Source organism: Petaurus breviceps, unplaced genomic scaffold (genome assembly GCF_028583685.1).
Source record: "Petaurus breviceps papuanus isolate PSGF00001 unplaced genomic scaffold, PetGlider_PUasm1.0 225, whole genome shotgun sequence".
In the NCBI taxonomy this organism is placed as follows: Eukaryota; Metazoa; Chordata; class Mammalia; order Diprotodontia; family Petauridae; genus Petaurus; species Petaurus breviceps.
Genome location: NW_027185889.1, coordinates 7,939,601 through 7,964,805, shown reverse-complemented (window position 1 = coordinate 7,964,805; position 25,205 = coordinate 7,939,601).

The following is a 25,205-nucleotide window of genomic DNA, read 5'->3' as shown; positions in this document are numbered from 1 at the left end:
CTTTTTCCCCAGCTACTCCTTCCCACCCATCAATCTACTCCATATCACGTTCTTCATTCTCCACTCCTGCACAATCCCAGTTCTTCCCCTAGCAGATTGCACTGTAGAATAGTCATTTTTGTCACCTCTTCCCTCCTAGATGTTTCTAAACAACTTAGTAGACCTTGCAAATGCCACTTGGGAAATCATCCCTGACAGGGAGGTTATTTGGGAAGTTTGGAACCTGAATTCAAATCCTGGTTCTGACAGAGCAGTGCCTATCACATAGTAAGTACTTAATAAACCATCTATGCATCTGTGCAACTAGTGTTCTATGCATCCATTGATCTTCTATTGAATGGTCTGTGCATCTATGCATCATCTATGCATAGATATCTGTGCATCTATGCATGCAATGGTCAATCTATGCATACATCTATCTATGCATCTAAGTATATTTTATCTATACATATCTATTATCTATGCATCTGTCTACTAACTGTATGACTGGGGGTAAGTCACTTTAACCCTATGAATTTGTTTTCTTATCTATAAAATGGAGATCCTAACCTTTATACTACTTGTCTCCTGGGGCTGTTCTGAGGAAAACTTTTTGAAAATTGCAGATCCCAATGTGCTGCCTTATTGACTCCTTTGGCTCACATGGGCTTATTTATTATCTCTGCTGATGACTTGCAGATCCACCAGCTGCCTACTCGATGTTTTATTGGGAAATCCTGTAGACATTTCAAACTTGACATGTCTAAAACTGAACTCATTATTTTTCCCCTAAACTTATTCAACCTTTGAACTTCCCTTTTTTCTAGCAAGGGTCCCTTAATCCTTCAAGCCATCCAAGTTTTCAACTTCAATATTGAGGTCAAGCATTATTCCTCATTCTCCTTCCTCCAGTATCTCCATTCAGTTGCCAAACTTGTTTCTACTTCCACAGTATATCTTGCATTGATCTCCTTTTTTTCTGCTCATACAATCACCATCTTACTTGAGATTCTCATCTTGTCTCTTCTGGACTATTGCAATAGCTTCCTAAATTGTCTCCCTCACTCAGCTATCTCCCCTCTCATAATTGACCAACTAATATTTCATAAATTGCATAAATTTCATAAATTGCAAATCTGACCATGTCTCTCTTCTTACTAAAATGTATTTGCCTTCTAATACCACCAGTATGAAATATAAAGTCCTTTGCCTGCCATTCAAAGCCCTGAACAATTGGCTGCCTACCTATCTTTCCTGTTTCGGTGCACATTACTCCCTTCCATCCCCACTGAAGTCTAGTCAGACTGGCTTTCTTGGGTGCCCATTGATTGGGAAATGGTTGGGCGAATTCTGGTATGTAAACATAGTAAATGACAAATAGGATGATTTCAGAGAAACCCAAGAAGACAACTATAAGTTGCAAAAAAAGAAAAATAAAAGTGGGTTGTTGAAGTATTTTTAATGGAATAAAGAGAACAGAAGGAAAGGAACAGAAGAAAATACTGACAAGCAGGACAGCTAAAAATTTATATGCTGAATTTATTATGTACTTAAGGAAAAGCAAGCTATACCCAATAGAGACGTTCAGCTTTACATGCAATCTTCATATTCTCTTCTTTGCAAGTGGAAATGCTAATATTATTTGGTATTTAAGATCAGAATAAAAATTATTCTATTTGAAACTAAACTGATCCTTCAGTGCCTCATCCACACCCTATCTGCCGACATCAGAGGTTAGCTCAAATACCTCTTCTATGTACAACCTTTCCAGATCCTCCCAGCTCCTACTCCTTTCTCCCCCAAATTACCTTGTATGTTTTGCTGTATGCCTATACATATGCATGTTGTCTTCTCTAGGTAGATGATAAGCTCTTGAGGGCAGAGATTATTTTCATTTTTGTCTTTATATACCTTGTGACAAGCACATAGTACTTAACAAATGCTTAATAATTTTTTTTAAATAAATGCTTATCTATTATGTTGACAGAGGAAATCACCATACCAAAGACACCTGTCATTAAGTGTGGCAACTGTGGTTCCTGCTCTCTGTATTTTAACTGTCTATATTGATTAGATTCTATGTACAATTCTGATACCAGGCATTTATTTGAACTTCTATAGTATATACTCCAGTTTTAGAGTTAGAAGATCCCTGAATTGATTATTAAATTCTTTGTTCTGCTGGTGACTCTGGGAAAGTCACATTTTCTTGGTCTCCATTGATGTGTTAATCAAACCCAATATGGATCATAGAACCTAATGGTGGGAGGGACCTGAGAGATTCCTGCAGAGGACAACCCTTAAGTAGATGACTATAATTGGCTTCCAATAGGGCTGAATCGGAAAGAATAACAATGCTATTTTTTTTTTTTTACAAATATTTCGATAGTCAAAACAATTTACAGAACAGAATCAGATGACCCATCCATGTTCCATGCTAGCTAGAGTGCTGTCTATGTTTAATAGGAGTACACATATTTAGCATAGGTTTGTCTCTTAAAGATGACACTGGATTTTATTTTGGTTATCCTTGATATAGTACTGTAGACTTTCATAGAAACTTGTTGTTTCTGTATTTGTTTTTTTTTTTTTAAGCAATTGGGGTTAAGTAACTTGCTCAAGGTTACATGGCCAGTTATTTCTGGGTGTGGTGCTAAGTATCAGAGCCCAGATTCGATCCCCAGGTCATCCCAACTCTGGGGCTGGTGCTCTTATTCACTGCAACACCTGGCCACCCCGTTTCTGTATTTGTTAATGCTTTTCAAGTTTTATTGTACACAGCTGCTGAAATAATTTTCCTAAAGCATAGGACTGACTATTTTGGGTCCGTGCTCAAAAATTCCCAGGGCTCCCTTGTCTTTCTACCATAAAGTGTAAACTCTTCAGCCTGGAATTGAAAACCCTTTGTAATCTGACTCCAACCTCAACTTCCAGACATATTTCACATTACTCTTTTCTGTGTATTCACCAAGCCAGCCAAACTGGCCTACTTGCTGTCCCTGAATTCAGCATTCCACCTCGGTGCCTTGGCTGTTGTCTCCGGTGCTTGGAATGCACTCTTCTCACCTTTGTCTCTTGGAATCTTCCTTCGAGGCTGAACTCCAGTGTCTTATTCTACCTGAAACATTTACCAATCTCCTAGCTCAAATCTGGGCCTTAGTTCTTTCATCTTTAAAATGAACTGGTTGGATTAAATGATCCCTCTGCTTCCTTACCACACTCTAAAGCTAGGCTCCTATGAGCCTAGTTATCTTGTCTTTCTTTATCTACCTGTATCCCCAATGAGCAGTAATTACCTTATGTCTTTGTACCCCCAGGGCACAGCACAGTGACCAGCAAGTAGTAGACCTTTAATGAATGTTTGGTAAATAGCAGTTGTTATGACTAATGTGAAAGTATGTTTAATATGAATGTATGTGTAGAACCTTTATCAGATTGCGTGCTGTGTTGGGAAGGGAGGGAGGTGAAGAAAATTTAAAACTCAAAAGCTTATGGAAGTGAATGTTGAGAAGTAAAATTAGACAAATTAATTTTTAAAATTAAAAAAAGAGAAAAATTAAAAAATAAATAAATAGCAGTTGTTTCTGTCCTGGTCAGAAACTCTGAGGGTCTTCTCCTCCCAGACTGATTCTTTTATGAAGGCAAACGAGGCCATCTTTTGCCTCAATTCTTACCTAGCCTTTAATTACTGAATGGGTGTTGTTTCAGACAAACTGAGATCTGGGAAAGACCTTGACTTAGAAAGACCAAGGTCTCTTACTACATCTGGAGCCATCACCAGTCATCTTGACCTATGTCTTGCCACTGGACCCAGATGACTCTGGAGGAGCACGTCAGGCTGATGGCTTTGAACAGTTCTGCTTCACTTAAATCCAATTTACTTGAAAATCAAGACATCACCCTCCTGATGTCATTGGTCCTCTTTGAGAACAAAGGATGACCAAAAATAACAGAGTATTCTTCCTGTAGCACTGCCTCAGGAGTCAGCTCAAATCTGGGCCTTGGTTCTCTTATCTTTAAAATGAAGTGGTTGGATTAAATGCCCTCTGAGGTCCCTTACCATTCCAGAGCTAAGATCCTGTGAACGTCAAGTTATCTTGTATTTGTCTACCTATATTCCCAATGAATAGTAATTGCCTTGTGTCTTGTATTTCTAGGACCTTGCACAGTGAGTAAGAAATAGTAGACCTTTAACAAATGTTTGCCTAACTGCACTGAATTTGCATGTGTAATCCTGGGCATATTTGAATATGACCAGTTTGCCCACCATGAAACCCTTGAGGGGCCTTTAGAGCATGTCCTGATTTCCTAATTAATCAATAAATATTTATTAAGTTTCTGCTATGTTCCAGGCACTGTCTTAAGCACTGGGGACACACACACACAAAAGACAAAAGACAGTCTCAGACCTCAAGGAACTCACAATCTAATGGACATGGAGGTCTCTTTGTCCACTACCATGTGAGAGAGGAGAGCCTCCTTCAACCATCTTCCTTTGTTTTTAAAACTGGTGTTAATGAGCTGTTCATTCTCTTTTCTGCTGTGTTCTTTCTGGTCACTCTTATCTGACGTATCCAGGGTGTGAACATCCCTTTTTTTTTTTTTTTTTTAATCATCCCTGAGATGATAAAGGACTTTCCTTCCCCTGGTCCCTTTCTTTTACACCAACTCTGAGAAATGGACCTGGGGTGTTTGTGTCTACTCTGTGTTTATTCTGGAACTTAAGCCATGGCAAGCTTGGAGTCAGGCAGGGTCCAGCCCAGAATGGAAGACTGAGAAGCCAGGGTGCCCAGGACTCAAGCCCCAGGGTGGCTTTGGACTTGAAACTGGAACTGAACTTATCTGTGAACCTAATTCCTTCCCCCTCCCCAGACACTGAGGTGGTACAAGGGGAAAAGGGATTATGTCTTCCATGCATCAGGGAAGTATGTTTGTATATTTGTGATTATAACTTTAAAAGTAAATATTACTGGGGCAGCCAGATAGCACAGCAAGTAAGAGCACCGGCTCCAGAGTCGGGACCACCTGGGGATCGAATCTGGGCTCCGACACTTAGCACCACACCCAGAAATAACTGGCCGTGTAACCTTGAGCAAATTTCTTAAGCCAATTGCTTTAAAAAGAAAAAAAAAATAAATATTTCTGTGTAAAAGTCAATCTGACTGTTAATGGCTAAATGGTAAAATCTAATATGCTTGGCCTTCAAGAGAGGGGCCCGCGAAAGCTGTGCTACACATGTAACATCATGCAGTGACATCCCAAGGTTACATGGGTAAATGGTAGATCTGGGGATTTGAACTCAGGTCTTTTGATTCTGTATTTACTCTTTTTTCTAGTACAGTATAGTACATCCTAATTATTCTTTCCCAGTTGAAACACATAAAGTATTCTGAATGTCTATGATAACATCAAAAATTTAAGATTCTGTATTGCAGATCTATGGATGTCTTTGGATATTCTCACAGAAATTGGCCTGGATTCTACAAGATAAATGTAGATAATAATGTGTATATGACAATACACTACTATAAAAAACACTCTCTCTAGGGACAGTCCAAGTTCCATAGAATAATACTAAATTTGTCTTTCTGGAGAAATCCTCTTATTCTAAATAGGGCTTTTAAAAAAAAAAAATGTCCCTGTTCTTATTCCCAAGTGCCTACTTTATTTTTAACTTTCTTACACTGGTAAGTTCATGGCAACATTTCTCCATAGTGTTACTATAAAGTCCCCTTAGACCCTTCCCTGAGAGTACAATACACATATCCAGGAACTGAAATGTTTTGCTTCTGAGATGATAAAAATGTGAATCTTATCTCACATCACAGAATCACAAAATCTCAGACTTAGAAAGTTAGAGAAGAGATTGAATCCATCTCATAGGTGAAAATGAATCCCCATTAAACCCTACCCAGGAAGCCATTCATCTGGCCTTTGTTTGAATGACCTCCAGTGAGATCTTATGCTTTTCTGAGGGGCTCCATTTCTACTTTGGGGTAGAATTTCTTGTTAGGAAGTTTTTCTTTATAGCAACTCTATATTTGCATCACTGCTACCTGGTGGGACCAAGTCTATCCCTTCTTCCATGTGATAGTCATTCAAATAGAGCTATCAAGTACATCCTTCTACCCCAAGTCAAGTGGACCAGCATTAATTCCATGCTTACTATGTGTCAGTCACTGTGCTAAGTGCTAGAGGTACAAAGTAAAGCAAATCGGCAGCCTCTGCCCTCAGTGGAGCTCTCATTTTAACGAGGGAACCAGCCTTCAAAGTACCATGTGCATACAGGACATGTGGTGTGTCAATGGGGAAGCATGCAGAAGGAAGGTGCTTATAGCTCTCCCACTGACAGGAGAAATATGTCCAGTTCCTTCAGCCAACCCTAATATGGCATAAATGCAAGGTTCTTTATCATCCTGATTACCCTATCCTAGAAGTTCTCTAGGTCAGTGTTGTCCTTCCTAGATCATGGGATTCCTAGACCTCATTATTGAACAGAAAGCATCTGACATTATCAGATCACACTGTTGACTTTTACTAAGCTTGAAGTTCACAACTTTCAGGACTTTTTCTGATGAAATGTTAAGTTTATATGGGGGCAGTTAGATGGCACAGTACACAGAGCACTGGGCCTGAAATCAGACCAGAGTTCAAATCTGACCTCTGGCACTTACTAGCTGTGTGACCCTGTGCAAGTCACTTAACCTCTGCTAAAACTGGAGAAGGAAATGGCAAACCTCTCTGCCAAGAAAATCCCAAATGGGATCATGAAGAATCAGCCACAACTGAACAACAAATGAAGTTATATCATGCCCATCTTGAACTTTTAGGCCATGGGATCCCATCTACCCTTTCTCTGAATCACTTGACAGCATCTCTCCAAACATGTAAGGGATGTGTCACATTAGGTCCAACTTTCCTCTCCACTGTTGCAAATTCTAAATGGAGGGATCACTTCCATTCAAGATTCCAATCATTTCCAACTGAGCTGTTGCTTCCTCCTTGTCAGTGAAAATCATGTACAGAATTGACATTCCCCTAGTTCCTCTAAGGATGAAGTTTTCTTTGTCATGAAGTTATTTTGCTCTAGGCACTAAGAAAATTCCAGCAGATGTCTCGATAATTGAAATCTCCCATCCCTAATCTACCAGAACTCCATGCTAAGTTTGTTACCTGTTTCCTGAACAGGACAACTAGGTGGAACAGTGGACAAGGCACTAGGTCTAGAGTCAGGAAGAACTGAGTTCAAATCCAATCACAGGCCATCTCCCTCAGTTTCTTTACCTATAAAATGGGGGATAATGATAGCACTTACATCACAAAATTGTTGTGAGGATCAATGAGATAATATTTGTAGATCAGTTAGCATAATCCTTGGCATATAGTAGGTGCTATGTAAAAACTAGCTATTCTTGTTAAACAACATGCCTATTTCTTCTTTTTATCCTGGTAGTTCATAGTATATTCTATGTGATAATGTCACTTCTGTTTCTGCTTCCGTTGATTTTCACCCTATTCTCTACCATGTCTCCTCCATTTCCTGGATTTCTTCATCTGAGTATTTTAAATTAGAAATGCTACCCACCAACTTTCCTCCCTTATATTCTCTTCCTCTCTCCCTTCCCCTCTTTCTCTCCCTCCCTCTCTTTTTTTTCTTCTTTTAAAAAAAACGAGTTACCAAAACCACATCTATATTATAGATTTTATCCCACTAAGTCTAAATAATACTTATAATATCAAATTTACCTTCTTTCATTAAGCTCTTGAGTTCCGAAACAACAGACAACCACACAAGATTTTCCTGTTTGCTTTACTTGTTACCCATCTTTTGTGTATTTGTTTATCGACTAGGAGCTACAGACTCTTCAGTCAACTCCTTGTTTAAAAAAAAAGATTCTAACATAGAATGTAATTTCCCAAGAGAAATTTCAGAAGAAACAAAGTATTTTAGTAACATACAATAACTGGGATATTCCCAGTAGTCTAATGTTGTTGTATTTTATTTAGTTATTTTTAAATCTTGCCGGGAAATGCTAAATTGAAACTAGAATTGACAGGATCCTTCTGTGACATGGAGTGACTATGTATAAACAGAAATCAGGGCATTCTAAATAATTTTAGCATTTTTTAGAAATCTTTTTGCTTTCAAGGGCCACTTATAGGTAACATTAAGCTGAAGTCACCTGAAAATGGTCACATCCAAAGAAACGATTACTTTTCATTGCAGTGGACATGTAGTTAAAAAGCACATATAACTGGAACATTATTGAGAAGCAGCCAGAAAGCTAGTGATTAGACTATAGAGTCACATGTATTAAGTATGGAAAGGTAGGCAAGAACTAAGATGTGAAGGGTTGTAGATGCCAGACAGAAAAGCTGGTATTTCATCTTCCCAGTAATAGGAAACCTCTAGAGTTTACTGATCAGAGGGTGACATGGTAAGACCTTCTTTAGAAAAATCACATTTGCGACTGTGCGGATGATATATTAGAGTCTATAGAGAAAAACAAACTAAACACATGTGATATAAAAACTAATAATGTGAAGTAATTGGGAAGATTTAGTAAGAAAGGGAATCAGAAGTTTCTTGAATGAGATAGTACTTGAGTTAAGCCTTGGAGAAAAGAGGAGGAGGTAAAGGGAAAAATAATTTCTGCTTACGGCACAGAAAATGCAAAGGCTTGGAGGTAAGAAATGGAATATTATGTTGAAAAGAGCAACCAAATCAGTTTTGATTCATCTTAGAGTATGTGAGCAAGAGTAATATGTTATTAGCAAGGAAATATGGACAGAAACCAGATTATGAAGGGTTTCAAATGCCAAAGGGAGCAATTTGTATTTTATACTGGGGGGAGGTGGGGAGGTAGCAAGTGACACATTCAAACCTGTGTTTTAAGCATCTCACTCTGGCAACTGTGTGTGGAGGATGTTTGAGAGAAGAATCAGCAACCACTTAGGAAACTGCTGCAATAGTCCAGGCAATGTCCTAATCATGGGAGAGCTGGTAGTTAAAATTTTAGTGTGAGCATTTATTTACACTTTGGAAATTGGCAAATGATACAAAGTAGGGTCGCTCAGTGGTGTAGTGGATAGAGCACTGGACCTGGATGATCTGAGTTCAAATCTGTCCTCGGGCACTTACTAACTGTGTGACCTTGGGCAAGCCACTTAACCCTGTTTGCCTCATCTATAAAATGAGCTGGAGAAGGAAATAGCAAACTGCTCCAGGATTTTTGCCAGTGAAACCCAAAAGGTCTCACAAAAAGTCAGACACAATTGAAACAATTGAACGACGACAAATGTTTTGTTCATTGTCTAGACTTAAGACTGATGGAGAAAATGTTAATAATGCAAATTAAACTTTAAAGTGTGTTAAACATACTTTTTTTTTCTATGAACCAGTAGTTTAAACATTTATCAGCACACACCTGCCTTGAACTAAGGTAAAACTAAAAAATGAAGACAGATGGACAGTGTCAGAGATATTGTGAACACTGTTTGCTTTCTGCAAACTCTTTCCCCTGCATTGATCTTTACTGCTTTATATGATCACGCTTTTGTTCTTCAGATATCCTCCTTTATAATTTTACAAGTGAGTCTATATTCTAAACGAATGCTGTCTTTTTGTCTCTTACTTTCTCAAGAAGATCAAGTGTCTACTTACTGTCCAAGGTGTGGTTCTGGGCTTGCTAGACCTTCTCACTATAGTAATTGTTTTGTCTGCTAAACTTCTTTAAGCAATGATGATAGTCCATGGCGATATCTTTTCCTTTGTCCATTTACCATTTTTTTTACATAAATGTCTTATTTGCAAGTTGGAACTATTGTAATTAAGTGAAGTATCATTTTCTTATCTTTATTCCTTCTTCTGACTTGGAATTGGCCTCTTGGCATTCTTCTTCTTCATGGTATTGGTTCTAACTAGTCAGTAGTCTGACTGAATACAAGCAGTTGATCAGCTCCTTAATTTTACAAATGAGGAAATCATAATCACAGGAAAGTGAAGTGATTTATTCAAGGTCACACATTTGTAAGTGGTATGGGCAGGATAAGCACTTGGGTCTTCTGACTTATAAACCTAGCGTTCTTTGTTCTTTGTCATATTGCCTCTTGATCTATATCCAATATTTATATATAATACATATATACACACAAGTACATATGTATATACACACACTCCAACATTATTTACACACATATACGCATGTAGACACACAGTGTATATATGTACACATGTATTATACAAATGTGCATACATATATGTATGCAATATACATATTGTATATGAACAGGATGTGCAGGATGTTCCAAAACTATAAATACAGTTTCAAACTATTAAAGATGAAACTGCACTAAAATCTTTGGAGCACCTCATGCATAAAGGCTAGGGACATTTCCACTCTATCCATCTACCATTCATCTCATCATCATCCAGCAAGTGATTAATGCCATAATATTGAATTCCTTAGTAATTCCTTGATATCATTAGTAATTAATTACCATCAATTAGCTTTTACAAAAGGATCTTTACTGAAAAGGTACAATAATAACAATAATCTTTATTTATAATAGGAAATGTAAACACACACTCCGCTGTCCCAAAGCACCCTCTCCCATCTTCCACTTCAGTACATTGGAAGAGCAGGTTCAAACTTGAAATAATTTCTACTTCACCCCACCAAGGTCCCTTCTGAATTTAGCAAAACCAATGGACAAGTCACTTGCTTGCTTGAAGGCCATGGTGTTAGCTGCCAGTTTGATTCCCCACTTAGTTGGATCAAGCAGGCTGTTGTCAAGACTGTATTGGCTGGTTGGTCTTGATTTCTGCCAAACTCCGGTGTGGACTCCAGTTCTTGGATCTCTGGAAGCTTTTCCAAACCTTTCAAGCTAACAAAGTCATATCCTAGTCCATTCCATCTGCTATACTTGTTCACCTAAGAGTAAGAAAGAATGAAACTCAATAGAGACAGAAACAGCCACACTATGCACTAATGGCTTCATGTCAGGCCAGTTGGGGAAAAGAGTCCTCTGGAGCTAACCCTATTCTCATCTTGAGGCTTACAGCAATTCTTTCCTCAGCTACCACCAGGAAATGGACAGAGCCAGATAGAGCCTGTTCATGCAATTTTGTATGTAAAAATTCAGTTCCAGCTCAGCAGCCAATTAACAGGCTTTTCTTCATCAGGCAATAAACAAACAGGAAACAGTCACAGAATAACTACACATGCTCTGAAGTAGAAGACAGGAACCTGGAAGCAGGCTCCCTGAGTATCCATGTGAGTTAGTACTAGTTAGATCAGGTTGGGCATGCTCCATCATTGCCAGTCAGTTATATATGTGTGAATGTGTATACTTCCATACTTATATGTGAACACATACATGAATGCATATGTACATGCATGGATAAATATACATGTATGAGTATGTGTATATTAAACACTTTCAATGTTCTTTTTTTCTCTCTTTCGCTAATTATCCACAGACTGTTACCATATGACTTAAGACTTCAAATGAAGAAAGTAAGCTTTTTAGCTAATTTACAACTGACACATGAATTCCTTAGTAATTCCTTGATATCATTGGTATCAATTAGCATCAATTAGCTTTTACAAAGGGATCTTTACTGAAAAGACGCAATAATAACAAACTTCATCTGGCATTCACATGGATAGATATCTGGGGTTCCCAACTAGTACAGAAAAGACTGTTCCTTCCTAGGAAAAAATGCAATGTCTCAGACACTTGTCCTTTCCACTTCAGTAGGATTTACACTGAGGGTCAAGGCATGTAATTTACTAGCCTGAATTTTTCTAGCAGAAGCACTCTGGTTATTCTCAGTCTCCAAACAACAGCCTAGCTGTATAAATACTCAACATCATGGTTAATTTACGACTCTTGGGAGACTCTGACACCAGTGGATTTAGGGAAAGGAACACCAACACCCACTTCTTCATTGGGCTAAATCTTTGCTACATGTGTTACATTCCAACATATAAAGGTTCAGATGGGACCCAATTAGCTACAACTTTAAGGCAGAGAGCAAAACCATCCAACCAGCAGAACTAAGGGTCTCGGAACCTGAGCTAAACTTTGAGAGGATATTAAACATATGGTTGATGAACTTGTGAAATGTTTCCTTTCCTCTGTCTGGATGCTAACTGCTGGTCAGGAGTGAATGATTGTCTATTATTTTTAGGCAGCTGGATGGTGTAGTGAATAGCGTGCTGGGCTTGGAGTAAGGAAGACCTGAGATAAAATCCGTTCTCATAAATTTAGCTGTTGGACCCTGGGCAAGTCATTTAACCTCTACCTGCCTTAGTTTCCTCATCTGTAAAGTAGAGATAATAATACCACTTACGTCCCAAGCTGTAGTGAGCATCAAATGAGATATTTGTAAAGTGCTTATTTAGCACAATGCCTGGAACATGGTAAATGCTATATAGATGTTAGCTATTATTGTTATTATCATTATTTGTAAAGGGATTTATGTACCTTAAGCATATCTCTTACTGCTAGCTGTTGTTATTACTTCTTGAGAAAAAGCTTCATAGTCTCCAGCATGAAATGAATGAGAACTTGAAGCATGTAGTTTAGAATTTAGAGCTTTTCCAACTCATTTGAAAAAGCTATTTCTCATCAAGTAAATGATATTTTTATAAATATAATATATTTATACATTATTTTATATGTTTATAGAAATATATTTTATACAAGTATTTATATATAATAATATATAAATGTAGTTCATATGCTTATGAACAGGGAATAAAAATACTTGAATATTAGAGTCAGAAGGGCCTTTAGAGGTTGTCTAGTCTGGTGATGTCAAACACGTAGTCAGTTACCACAACACTCCTAAATACAACTTGAACCAGATTAAAATGTAATTGAGAAATATTGAACAAAAGTAATCAAAATACAATAAAGCATAGAAAACATATTTTAAAACTAAGTCAACATGAATTCCACAGGGATCCATATGTACAGATTAGTAGTCTCCATTTCTATTTGACTTTGACCCTATTGATCTGGTCCAACTCATATCTAAAGAGGAATTACCTCTGTCAATCAACCAACAAGCATTTATTGAGTGCCTACTATGTTCCTGGCACTGGACTAAGCAATGGGGAACCAGTCCACACCTTCAAGGACTTTACCTTCTAATAGGGGAGTACATATACATAAGAGAAAGTCATCAAAAAAGGGAGTTTGGGTCTAGACCAGGGGTGGGGAACCTGTGACTTTGAGGCCACATGCAGCCTTCTAGGTCCTCAAGTGCTGCCCTTTCACTGACTCTAAACTTAGGAGAACAGAACTGAATAAAAATATTTGTTCTGTAAAACTTGGGCTCAGTCAAAAGGCTGCAGCCAAGGACCTAGAAGACCACATGTGACTTTGAGGCTACAGGTTCCCCACCCCTTATCTAGATGGTCATAGAAATTGTGAATAGAGTTGTAGAATGATTGATTGACATGTATTTCCCAATAGTAATAGTGGTTAAGTTATTTTTTCCCCCAGATCAAGAGGGGCTAATAGTAGGGCAGATGATAAGATGCCTATACAAGGAAGGTCTAATGTTTGGGTAAGTAGCTGAAGGGGATGCAATGCACGGTCTGGAATCAGCTAGATAGAGTGGGGTAAGGTGAGTTCTTACTCATTTGCCCATCAATCAGGTACTCTCAGCCCACTATGATTCTTTTCTTCTAATTTAATATATTTTATTTTTTTCCCAATTTTTAAAAGTTTTTTTTTAAGTTTTGAGTTTCAAATGCTATCCTTCCCTCCCTTCCTCTCCTCCCCCGTCCCTGAGACAGTAAGCAATCAGATACAGGTTATACATACACAAATCATATAAAACATTTCTACATTAGTCATTTTATATAAGAAAACTCAAGTAAAAGAAAAGAATGAAAGCTAGAAAGTGAAAAATAGCATGCTTCAGTATGTATTCAAACAGTATCATTTCTTTCTCTGGAGAGGAATAGTATACTTCATCATTGGTCCTTTGGGATTGTCTTGGATCATTGCATTGCTGAGAATAGTCAAGTAATCCACAGTTCTTTATGATACAATATTGCTGTTACTGTGTACAATATCGTCCTGGTTCTGTTCACTTCACTATGCATCAGTTCATGTATGTCTTTCTAGGTTAAATCATACTGCTTGTCATTTCTTATAGCACAAAAATATTCCATCACAATCATATGCCACAAATTGTTTAGCCATTCCCCAAGGGATGGGCATCCCTTGGATTTCCAATTCCTCATCACCATGAAAAGACAAGCTATGATTCTTAACACTGAGTAGATTAATCAAGGAGGAGGGAGATAAGGGATTTATCTCTGAAGTTCTAGTCTGAAGGATCACCTCTTATGATGGGAAACAATACTTTCAATAAATTGTAGGGTAACCCCCTCCCCATAGGGATACTCCATTCTATTTTTGGACAGTTCCCATTGTTAGAAAGTCTTATCATATATCCTAATACTCTAATAGATCTGTGGTCTTATCTGTGTTGCTACTCCTTCCTTCAGGAATGCAGATTATAGCCCTTTCATGCCTGCTTATCCTATGAAATTGTTCTTTCTGTCCCTGCACAGATCTGCCACAGGGTTTCCCTTCAACAAGTTAGGTAGTTTCTTCAAAATCTTTTCACTTTGCATCAATACCAGTGGAATTTGTGAGCTGTTCATCAGTTATCCCTCTCTTTTTCTGTTATGTGCCTAGCCAATCTTTTTTTCCCATAATTCCCTTCTCTGAGAACATCTTTTACCCCACTTCTCTAGCATTATGTATTGTGGATTCTTTGTGTGCACCATACTTCTTTCCACTGCCCTTTGGTGGATCCTCTTCTTCAATTTTTCAGAGACCATAGTAAACCATGAAGCACAACCACATATCACTAGAATATTGAGGTTAAGAAGAGGGATCTTTTATTTTTCCAGACAGAATATTTTGGTTGTTAAAAGACCCTGAAGTATTCCAAAAGAATCTCATCTCCTCTTCAACACTGGTCTCTACTCATTATCTACTTGTCTGTCCAAGATATATTTACAAATAAGCTCTGAATGAACTGCCCATCCACTTATCTATCCTAGTCTGAACAGTAGGCATTCTTCATCCATTTGATTTTTGTCATGTAGATGGTCACATTGAACTCAAGTAATTGTCTCTATATAACTTCTCTCATTGTTCCTATTTCTGTTCTTTAGGGTAAAACAGACAAGTTTAATCCTTCAATATGATAATTCTTCAAATACTTGGAGATGATAGCTATCATGTCAACCCAAAGTCTTCTCTTGTTCAGACCAAATATTCCCAATTTCTCCTATGGACTGACCTCCAGTCCATTGAGGGACTAAATTAGGACAAAGTGCATATTATGTGCCCCCTTTTCCCACTTGGTTTAGTTTTCTTCATAATTCTTTTATTAAAATAAATTTCATTGACATTTTTTGGCATCACTTAGATTTCTCCTAATGTCCTTTCCCTTCCCAGGGAGCTATACCATATTAACAAATAACAAATATTAACAAGTATTTTTAAAGAAAAAAAACAAAAATTTAGCAAAACCAATTAATTATTGAAAAAGTCTGAAAGTATTTGCAATGGTCCACTTTCATAGACCTTCCATTTCTGCAAAGAAGTGAGTTGGGAGTATCTTTTCATATAGCTTTGTTAGAGTCATGCTTGTCTTTTGAAATTTTGCAATATTCACTTCTGATTTTTATGTGCTTGCTGTTCTTTCCATTTACATCATTGCAGTCCTTATGTATATAATTTTCTTAGCTTTTCTTGATTTACTTTTTATCAATTCATTTAAGTTTTTTTTTCAATTTTCAAATGCTTTATTAACATCTGATTTACATCATTCATTTCCACCAGATTTTGAGTTACAAATTTTCTCCCCATTTTTCCTCTACCCACCACCCCAAAATATCAGTCCCTCAGGATATCCCCTCCTTCAATCTGCTCTCTCCCATATCTTCTCTGATACCCCCTTTGACTTTTCTAGTAGGGCATGGTGGATGTCTATGCCCCAGTGTCTGTATATCTTATTTCCCAATTACATGTAAAATAGTATTAATAATAGTATATATATATATATATACATATACATATATATGTATATATGTATGTATGTATTTTACACATTTAATTTTAAAACTTTGAATTCCAGATTCATTCCCTTCCTCCCTTGTCACCCAAACCTTACTGGGAAGATAAGCAATTCAGTATAGGTTGTACATGTATAGCTAATGCAAAACATTACCGGTAGATATATTGTAGAAGACTGAATATATTTCCCTCCCTCCTATCCCACCTCCCACTTGTTCTATTCTCTACTTTGATGCCATCCCTTTTGAAAAGTGGATGCTTCCAACTTCCCTTCCCCCCAGCCTGCCCTCCCTTCCATTATCCCCCCTCTCATCCCCTTCCCCCCTACTCTCCTGTAGGGTGAGATACCCTATTTAGTGTGTATGTCATTCCCACCCTAAGCCAAATTCAATGAGAATAAGTTTGACCCATTCCCTTTTGCCTTCATGTTCTTCCCCTCCAATGTAACAAAGTTTTCCCTTGCCTCTTCTATATGAGATAATTTACCTCATTCTGTCTCTTCCCATCTCCTCTCATTATATTCTTCTTTCTTTTAAGTATCATCCCTTCCTATTAAATTGGTCCTGTGCCTTCTATCTATGTATACCTGTAAACATATATACACACATTCACATATGTATTTATATGCCCATATACCCTCCAATATAGACATATATATATATATATATACATACATATATATTTTTTTTTCTATTCCCTTCAACTCTTTTCATAATGAGAAAAGTTTCATCAGTTACAATTATCGTTTTTCCATGTAGGAATGTAAGTAGTTCAACTTTGATAAGTTCCTTATGATTTCTTTTCCCTGTTTACCTTCTCATGCTTCTCTTGCTTCTTGTATCTGAATGTCAAATTTTCTATTCAACTCTGGTTTTTTCATCAAGAATACTTGAAAGTCCTCTATTCCACTGAATAACCATATTTTCCCCTGAAACATGATACTCAGTTTTCCTGGATAGGTGACTCTTGGTTTTAATCCCAGCTCCTTTGGCCTCCGGAATATCATATTCCAAGCCCTTCAATTCCTCAGTGTAGAAGCTGCTACATCCTGAGTTATCCTGATTGTGTTTGCACAGTATTCAAATTGTTTCTTCCTGACTGCTCGTAATATTCTCTCCTTGATCTGGGAATTCTGGAACCTGGCTATAATATTCCTAGGAGTTTTCTTTTGGGGATCTTTTTCAGGAGGTGACTGGTAGATTCTTTCAACCTCTATTTTGCCCTCTGGTTCTAAAACCTCAGGGCAGTTTTCCTTGAGAATTTCATGAAGGATGATTTCTACATTCTTTTTTTTTTTTTTTTTGATCATGGCTTTCAGGTAGTCCAATAATTTTTAAATTATCTCTCCTGGATCTATTTTCCAGGTCAGTGGCTTTTCCAATGAGATATTTCATATTGCCTTCTATTCTTTCATTTGTTTGCATCTGTTTAACAGCATCTTGATTTCTCATAAAGTCACTAGCTTCCATTTGCTCCAATTTAATTCGGAAGGAATGATTCTCCTCGCTGAGCTTTTGAGATTCTTTTTCCATCTGGCAAATTTGACTTTTTAAGGCATTCTTCTCTTTGGCTTTTTAGGCCTCTTTTGCCATTAGAGTTAGTCTATTTTTTAAGGTGTCGTTTTCCTCAGTCAAGCTGTTGACTCTCATTTCATAATTTTCTTGCATCGTTCTTATTTCTCTTCCCAATTTTTCCTCCACTTCTCTTATCTGCTTCTTAGGGTCCTCTATGGCCTGTAACTAGCTTGTATTTTTCTTGGAAGCTTTTGTTGCAGGAGTTCTGACTTCACTGTCTTCCTCCTGTTCCATGTTTTGATTCTTTTTTGTCCCCAAAATAGGAGTCTAATGTTGGATTTCTTTGCTTGATTTGCTTCCTTTGCCTGCTCATTTTGCCACTCAATTACTTGACTTTTGGGCTTTTTGCCACAGTAGGACTCTGCCCCCAGACAAGAGAGCTTTGTTCCAAATGCTGGGGTTTTCTCAGCTGCCAGAGGTATTAGTTGAGTGCCCTCTCTGAATCCTCCACATGCTCTGGCAAGCTGGTCACACACCCCAGGACCTCCACCCTAGACCGTAATCCAGATCCAAGCAGGTTAAAGCAAGAGTGATTACTCCTCAAACTGGTCTCTTGGTCCCCCTACACACTGCAGGCAGGAGCTGAAGCTACCAGGTGGCAGCACTTGTGCCGCAGCCCTCAGTGGCTTCTGGTCCTGGGGGCAAAAGCTGCTGGACTCCCAACTACTGGGTCCCAAAGTCCACACTGCACTGACCTCTCACTTTGTCCTTAGCATCTATGGGTTGATAATTCTGGAAACTACCTCAGCTGCCCATGATCTGGAGTCCCTCCAGCTGGTGGTTGGGCAGGCCACCTTGAGGCTAAAACCTTGGGCTCCCACAGGGCTGGGATCAGCCCCCAGTGAGCTGCTCTTGCTGATTCCTGCCAGCCTGCTGGACTGTCCTCAGTGGGAGGTTAGCTTCTATGTGTCATTTTGTGGGTTCTGTAGCTCCAAAGTTTGTTCAGAATCCCCTTTTACAAGAATTGGAGGTGGTAGGAGCCAGAACCACGTGGAGGTCCTGTTTCTACTCCACAATCTTCCATTTAAGTTTTTCCATACTTCTCGGTATTTATTGTTTCTTTTCCTTATAGTAATATTCTATTTATAGACTACCATAAATTACATCTGTAGGCCACAGTTCATTTATCCATTTTCCAGGTAGATAATACCTTCTTTGTTTCCAATGCTTTGCTATTACAAAAAGTACTATAAACATTTCAATGTATTTGTGGCCTTTCTTATTATCCATAATTGTCATAGATAGATAGCTCTCTGAAATGTAGAAGGCATTTTCTTCACAACCTGTGACATTGATAACACAGGTATTATCATCTCCATTTTAAAAAATAGTAAAATTGAGGCTCAGAGAGAGGTTAAATGACTTGTCATGATTACATGCCTAGCAAGCATCAGAACAACTATGTGAACTTCATTTTCCATCCCACCAACTCGTCTCTTTTTCGATAGGGCAATTCTAAATGTATTTGCCTATTTTCTCTCTGGTTGACCCTTGAATATAGGAGATGTTGAGGAATAGAAGGAATTGTATGGATATATTGTAGGTGGGGTTTTTGTATAGCTTGCCAACTGGTTGAAGTTGTGGAGATCAACATCTTGAAAATGACCCCAGTGGACTTAGTCTGAGTCTTCACCTTTTATCTATTATAGGTTTGTTGGACCTTTATAAATGCCTTGTCATGTATAATTCTTCAAATTATATTTTGTTTACTTGCCAATGTTCAAGATCTTTGGTTTTTCTAGTAATAAGCACTGCTAATTTTTTTTTTTAACTTCTGAGCTCAGTTCTAGAAAAAATATAATTCACTTAGTCATCTTACTGTTGTACAATAGAGATTCTGGGATGCTTGTCATTTTGTGTCAATAGATTACCATTAAAAAATACTAAGATATTGGGATCTGGTCCCATTTCCTCCTGTCATTTCAAGGGAGAAAAAATAGAAGTAGTGTCAGATTTGATACTTTTGGATTAAAAGATCTCTTCAGCAACATCCGCAGTATGAAATTAAAAGATGCTAGGTCCTTGGAAGGAAAGCTATGGCAAATCTAGACAGCATACAAAAAAGCAGAGACATTGCCTTGTCAACAAAGGTCCATATAGTCAAAGCTATGATTTTTCCAGTAGTAATGTATGGCTATGAGAGTTGGACTATCTATAAGGAAAACTGAGTGCTGTGGAATTGATTCTTTCTAATTGTGGTGATAGAAAAGACATGACAGTTCCTTGGAGAGTGAGGAGATCAAAGCAATAAATGATTAAAGAAAATAACTCTGACTCTTTGTTGGAAGGAGAAATGCTAAAGCTGAAGTTAAAATACTTTGGTCATATAATAACAAGACAGGCATCACTGGAAAAGATTGATGCTAGGAAAGATTGAAAAAGAGAAAGGAACAATGGAGCATGAGATGGATAGATAGTGTCATGGACACAATGAACATGAGTGTGGGCAGACTTCAATACATAGTTGAGGACAAAAGAGCCTGGTGTGCTATGGTCCATGAGATCACAAAGAGTCAGACACAATTGAATGACCGAATAACAGAAAACAACAACTCAAGTTAATCAAGAGAGAGAATCCCAGATCTCACCGAAGGGGAAATTTTCTAATTATCTCTAGCATAGACAGTTGGGGATAGAGACATGATAGATACTGCCAGCTCCTCTTCATCAACTTGATATGATAATTGAACTCAAGAGTTGATGAGATCACTAAGTGAAATAGTATAGTGTGAAAAGAGAAGGGGCGCTAAGACACAGCCTTGAGGACTTTCAGTGTTGGTGGAGTGATTTGGATGAAGAGTCAGCAAAGAAGAATGAGAAAGAATCGTCAAACAGAAAGGAGAGCCAGGAAAAGGTAGTGTCACAAAATCCTAGAGAGAAGAGAATATCCAAAAATAGATAGTGAAGACTGTCAAATGCTACAGCAAGATCAAGGATGACCACTCAATGCTAAGAAATAGAGATGGGAATGCAATGTTGCATATGAAGAATAGGAAGGTCCATATGGCTGGATGGTAGAGTGAGTGAAGGGGAGCAGTATGCAATAAAGCTGGAAAGGAAAGTTGGGGTGAAGTAATGAAAAACTTTGAATGTTAAAACAGAAGAATTCATATTTGATCCTAGAGGTAATAGTGGACCACTGGAGTTTATTAAGTAAGAGAGTGACATTGTCAGAACTGTAATTGAGGATAGTTGTGTAGATGAAAGATTGGAGTGAGGAGAGATTTTAGACAGGAAGCTATTTCAATAGTTCAGGAGAGAAGATATAAAGGCCCAAACTCTGTGAGTAGAGAGGAGATGAATTGTGAAATGTTATTGAGATTTAGAATGACAAGATTTGGCAATCCTGTACAAATATTCAGGATAACAATGCACATCAGGTATAGAACAACATTTATTTCACCTGACCAAAAATTAAGAAATCAATCAAACCGACAATCAGCATGTGGGATCAGAGAGATATTTGAGGATGGTACTCAAGTTGCAAAACTAATTTAATGAGAGGATGGTTGTGTTCTCAAAAGTAATAAGGAAGCTCTGAAAAGAAGTGGGAATGGGGAATAATGAATTCTGTTTTGGACATTTTGAGTTTAATATGTCTATAGGCCATGCAGTTCAAAACATCCAATAGGCAGTTGATGCAGGATCAGAGCTCAGGAGAGAAGCTAGTGTGGGTTATGTTGATCTGGGAGTCATCTGCACAAAGATGAAAATTAAACCCACTGTCACTAAGTGAGATAATAGAGAGGGAAGAGAAGAGGTCCTAGGACAGAGAATACCCACATTTAGGGGATGTAATATGATGATCCAGAAAAGGACACTGAGGAGCTATAAGACAGGTAGGAGAAGAAACAAGAGAGAGCGATGTTATAAAAACCCAGAGAAAGTATCCAGAAAAAGAGGATGATCGACATTGTCGAATGCTACAAAGATGTCAAGAAGGATGAGGACTGGGGAAAAAAGCAAATAAGGTTCATTAACTTTGAAAAGAACAATTTCAGTTGAGTGGTGAGGTTAGGAGACTACGAGGAATTCTAAGAAAGAAAACACGAAATGCTCGTAGTAGCTATGGCTCTGGAACATTGCATACACTATCAAATTGAGTTTATAACCTTCCTTCCTTGCTTCCTTTTTTCTTTTTTAAAAGTGATGTCTCTCTTAAGAGGGAAAATTAGGGATGTATTTGAAAATGAAGAGAACATGAAAACAAAAAATAATCAATGACAAATAATGGCTCAATATATTGCACTTTGTAAGGTTAATTTTTAAAGGACTACATCTTAACCCAAATGAATGGTGAAACTTGAAGTATTCACAGCAAATGAATGAAGGAAATTTGAGATAGATCCCAGTGAGTCAAGGTGGCCCTCATTGTAATGTTAATGACTTAGTTATTTCTTAATTTCTTTTTCTTCCCAGTATTACACACTTTACTCTTTCCTTTCCTTTAGCACTAACATTTTTTCCAAAGGGTTTTCTTTTACCTAAGCTGAGAAAACTCCCCCCCCCCTTTTCTCTATAATTCCTCTCCATTTTTTCTTTAACTTCCTCTTGTCAGTGGTGACCTTTTCCAACCTGTTTTTATCTAACAGAATATTCTGCCTCCAACATCTGTTGTCCACAATCTCTACCTTCTAACTCCTGGATTCATCTAGTCATTGAAAACCCTAGCAAAGAGGCTATTTATTTTATCCATTATATACAGCTGTGATTTCTCCACTGAATCCCTCTGACTCCCTCAGCCAAGAACCTGTGCTCTGGTCAGCTGCACTATCTCATTCACCATGACTTGTAAAGTGTGTTCTCTTTCTGTTCCACATTTTGTTCAGAGGAATATCTCACTCAGGGAAATAATTTGCCAATTAAAGTTATGTCAGAAGAGGTAAATGTGGAGCATATAGCAACTGACTACACCAGATTGACTCTGTAGACACAAACATCACTGTTTCCAAGCAATGGAGAGAAGCATGTGACTGGCCATCTCTTCAAAACAATTCTTAATGAATTAAATATACATGTGTTCACTGAGAGTTTTTTCCTCAGCACTTGAGAGACAGCATTACTCTGCAAGATTTTGTTGGATACCAGTCATATGACAACATTTTCAATTCAGTTATGTACATGGAATCACAGGATAGGGTCTCAATGGCTTTGTCATCCAACCCTTATCCAAAAGGCTTTCCCACCATAATGTACCCAAGAAGTGATCATTGTGATCCTCAGGTAGCTTAGAGTCAAAGCCCTTCACTTGTTTCCTTCCTTTTGCAGGAAAAGCTCATCTGTTTGATGAGTTTATACTATAGGAATGTGCCATCTTTGTTTTCAACTTGTATCTTCCCATGAAGGGTGTGGATGTTGGATCATAGGACCATAGATTTGAAGCTATAAGGGACCTTTGAGGTCATCATGTCCAACATCCTTATTTTTGCAGATGAAGAAACTGAGACCCAAGGAGGTTAAGCAATTCACTGAGGGTCTCACACTTGGTATCAGAAACATGACTTGAACTCAGGTCCTCCTGACTCAAAACCTTGGTTCACTATCCCACCTAGCTTCCTGCTGACACCTCATTACAAAGATTAGGTAGATAAATTAATAATAATTAGATGATAGATAAGTGTGCCAGACCTGGAGTTAAGGAGACTGGGATGAAATCCTGTCCCAGATATTCACTAGCTATGCAACACTTTGGCAATGCAGCTTACCCTGACTGGCTTAGTTTCCTCATCTGTAAAATGGGGATGATGATAACAGCACCTATCATCCAGGGTTGTTGTAAGGATCATGGAATAACATTCATAAAGTACTTTGCAAGCCTTGAAGCTATTATAAAGCCATCTCCTGTTCAAGGAGTTGTATACTGAATACATTTTAGTTAAATGGAAATTTCTCTTTCTCAGTTGTTCATTGGTTTTTTTCTTACTTTGAAAAATGCAAAATGGGCAATCACAAATTACTTTTTGCAAAATCACAGGACAATAGACAATATTAAGGGGATTTTTTATTTCTGCATCAGGGATCATTGGAGTATTTTGTATAGAGTTAGGTCTGTGTGCTTTGGCAGTAATTAGGAAGGGACACATGTGTTGGCCCATTGGTAAAGGACATTCATGATGAGCGACCCTTAACTGACCCTCTGGTCTTTGTGATAGGAAACTGGGAGCTGGCTGTGCTGTGCCCAAGATGATTGGCCAGTGGACCATGCCCACTCAGTAGGCTATAAAATGAGTAGAGGAAACACAACTTCCCTTGTCTTCCTCTCTTTTGAATGAGTTATTTGGTATTCAGTCAGTTTCTCCACTGGACTCCCAGCAAAGTGTAGGGGGACAGAATTTTTTCATCCTCTTCCTACCTCCTGTAGTCATGAAGCTATACAAACATGGCAGTGAGAACAGGATTTTGGCTAGATAAATCTGAGACTTTCTTTTTTTTTTTAATTGGCTTTTTGGAGGGGGAAGGTAGGGCAGTTGGGTTAAGTGACTTGCCCAAGGTAACACAGCTAGTTTTATGTTAAGTGTCTGAGGCCAGATTTGAACTCAGGTCCTCCTGACTCCAGGGCCAGTGCTCTATTCACTGCACCACCTAGCTGCCCTAAATCTGAGACTTTCAAGTCCTTTTGTTCCTTGTGAGCGCAAGTGACTGACCAGCTATCCTGGGATTGTTTTTCTAGCTTTGGCAGATGCCTCATAAGTTTAGGAAGTCCAGAGTCATTGAACTGAAGACTGATTGCACAGAAGGAAATACACCTTGCAACCACACATATTTAGGAGGAGAAAATAATTACTGATAAGATGATAACAATAATAAGAATGCTAAAAACCATAGCGACAATTGGAATTTATACATCACTTTAAGGTTTGTCAAGTTTTTTGTTTTTTGTGGTTTATTTATTTTACAAATATTATCTCATTTAATCCTCAAAACAACCTCAGAAGGTAGGTGCTAGTATTAGCCCCATTTTACAGATGAGATTAAATGAAGGGTCCAGAGCTACATACCTAGAAAGTTCCTGAGGCAGGATTAGAACTAAAGTCTTCCCAACTCCAAGTTCAGCACTCTGTCCTCTGCACCACCTAGCTGCCAGGTGTGTCTGATTGGACCAAAAATAAGAACCAGGCAGAACAGATCTGAGAAGCAGGTGAAATACCTGTCCTTCACTCCTTGGACATGTATAGTAGACATAATGAATTAGTTTGTTCTAAGTAGAATTTAATATGTCCTTGTGACTTCCATGTTGTAATTGTTTTGTCCGTGGTGGATAAAACAAATAGCTGGGCTTTGCCTAATGTCTACTACTTTGTACAGGCCCCTTATACCTTTATATACTGCTTTGCATTTTTCAAAATGTGAAGGACAGATAGGTGACACATTGGATAGAACTCTGGAGACTCTATGTTCCTGAGTTCTAATCTGGCCTCAGATACTTACTATCTTTATGACCCTAGGAAAGTCACTTAACTTTGTTTGCCTCAGTTTCCACATCTGTAAAATGAAGTAGAAAAGGAAATGGCAAACTACTCCAGTATCTTTGCC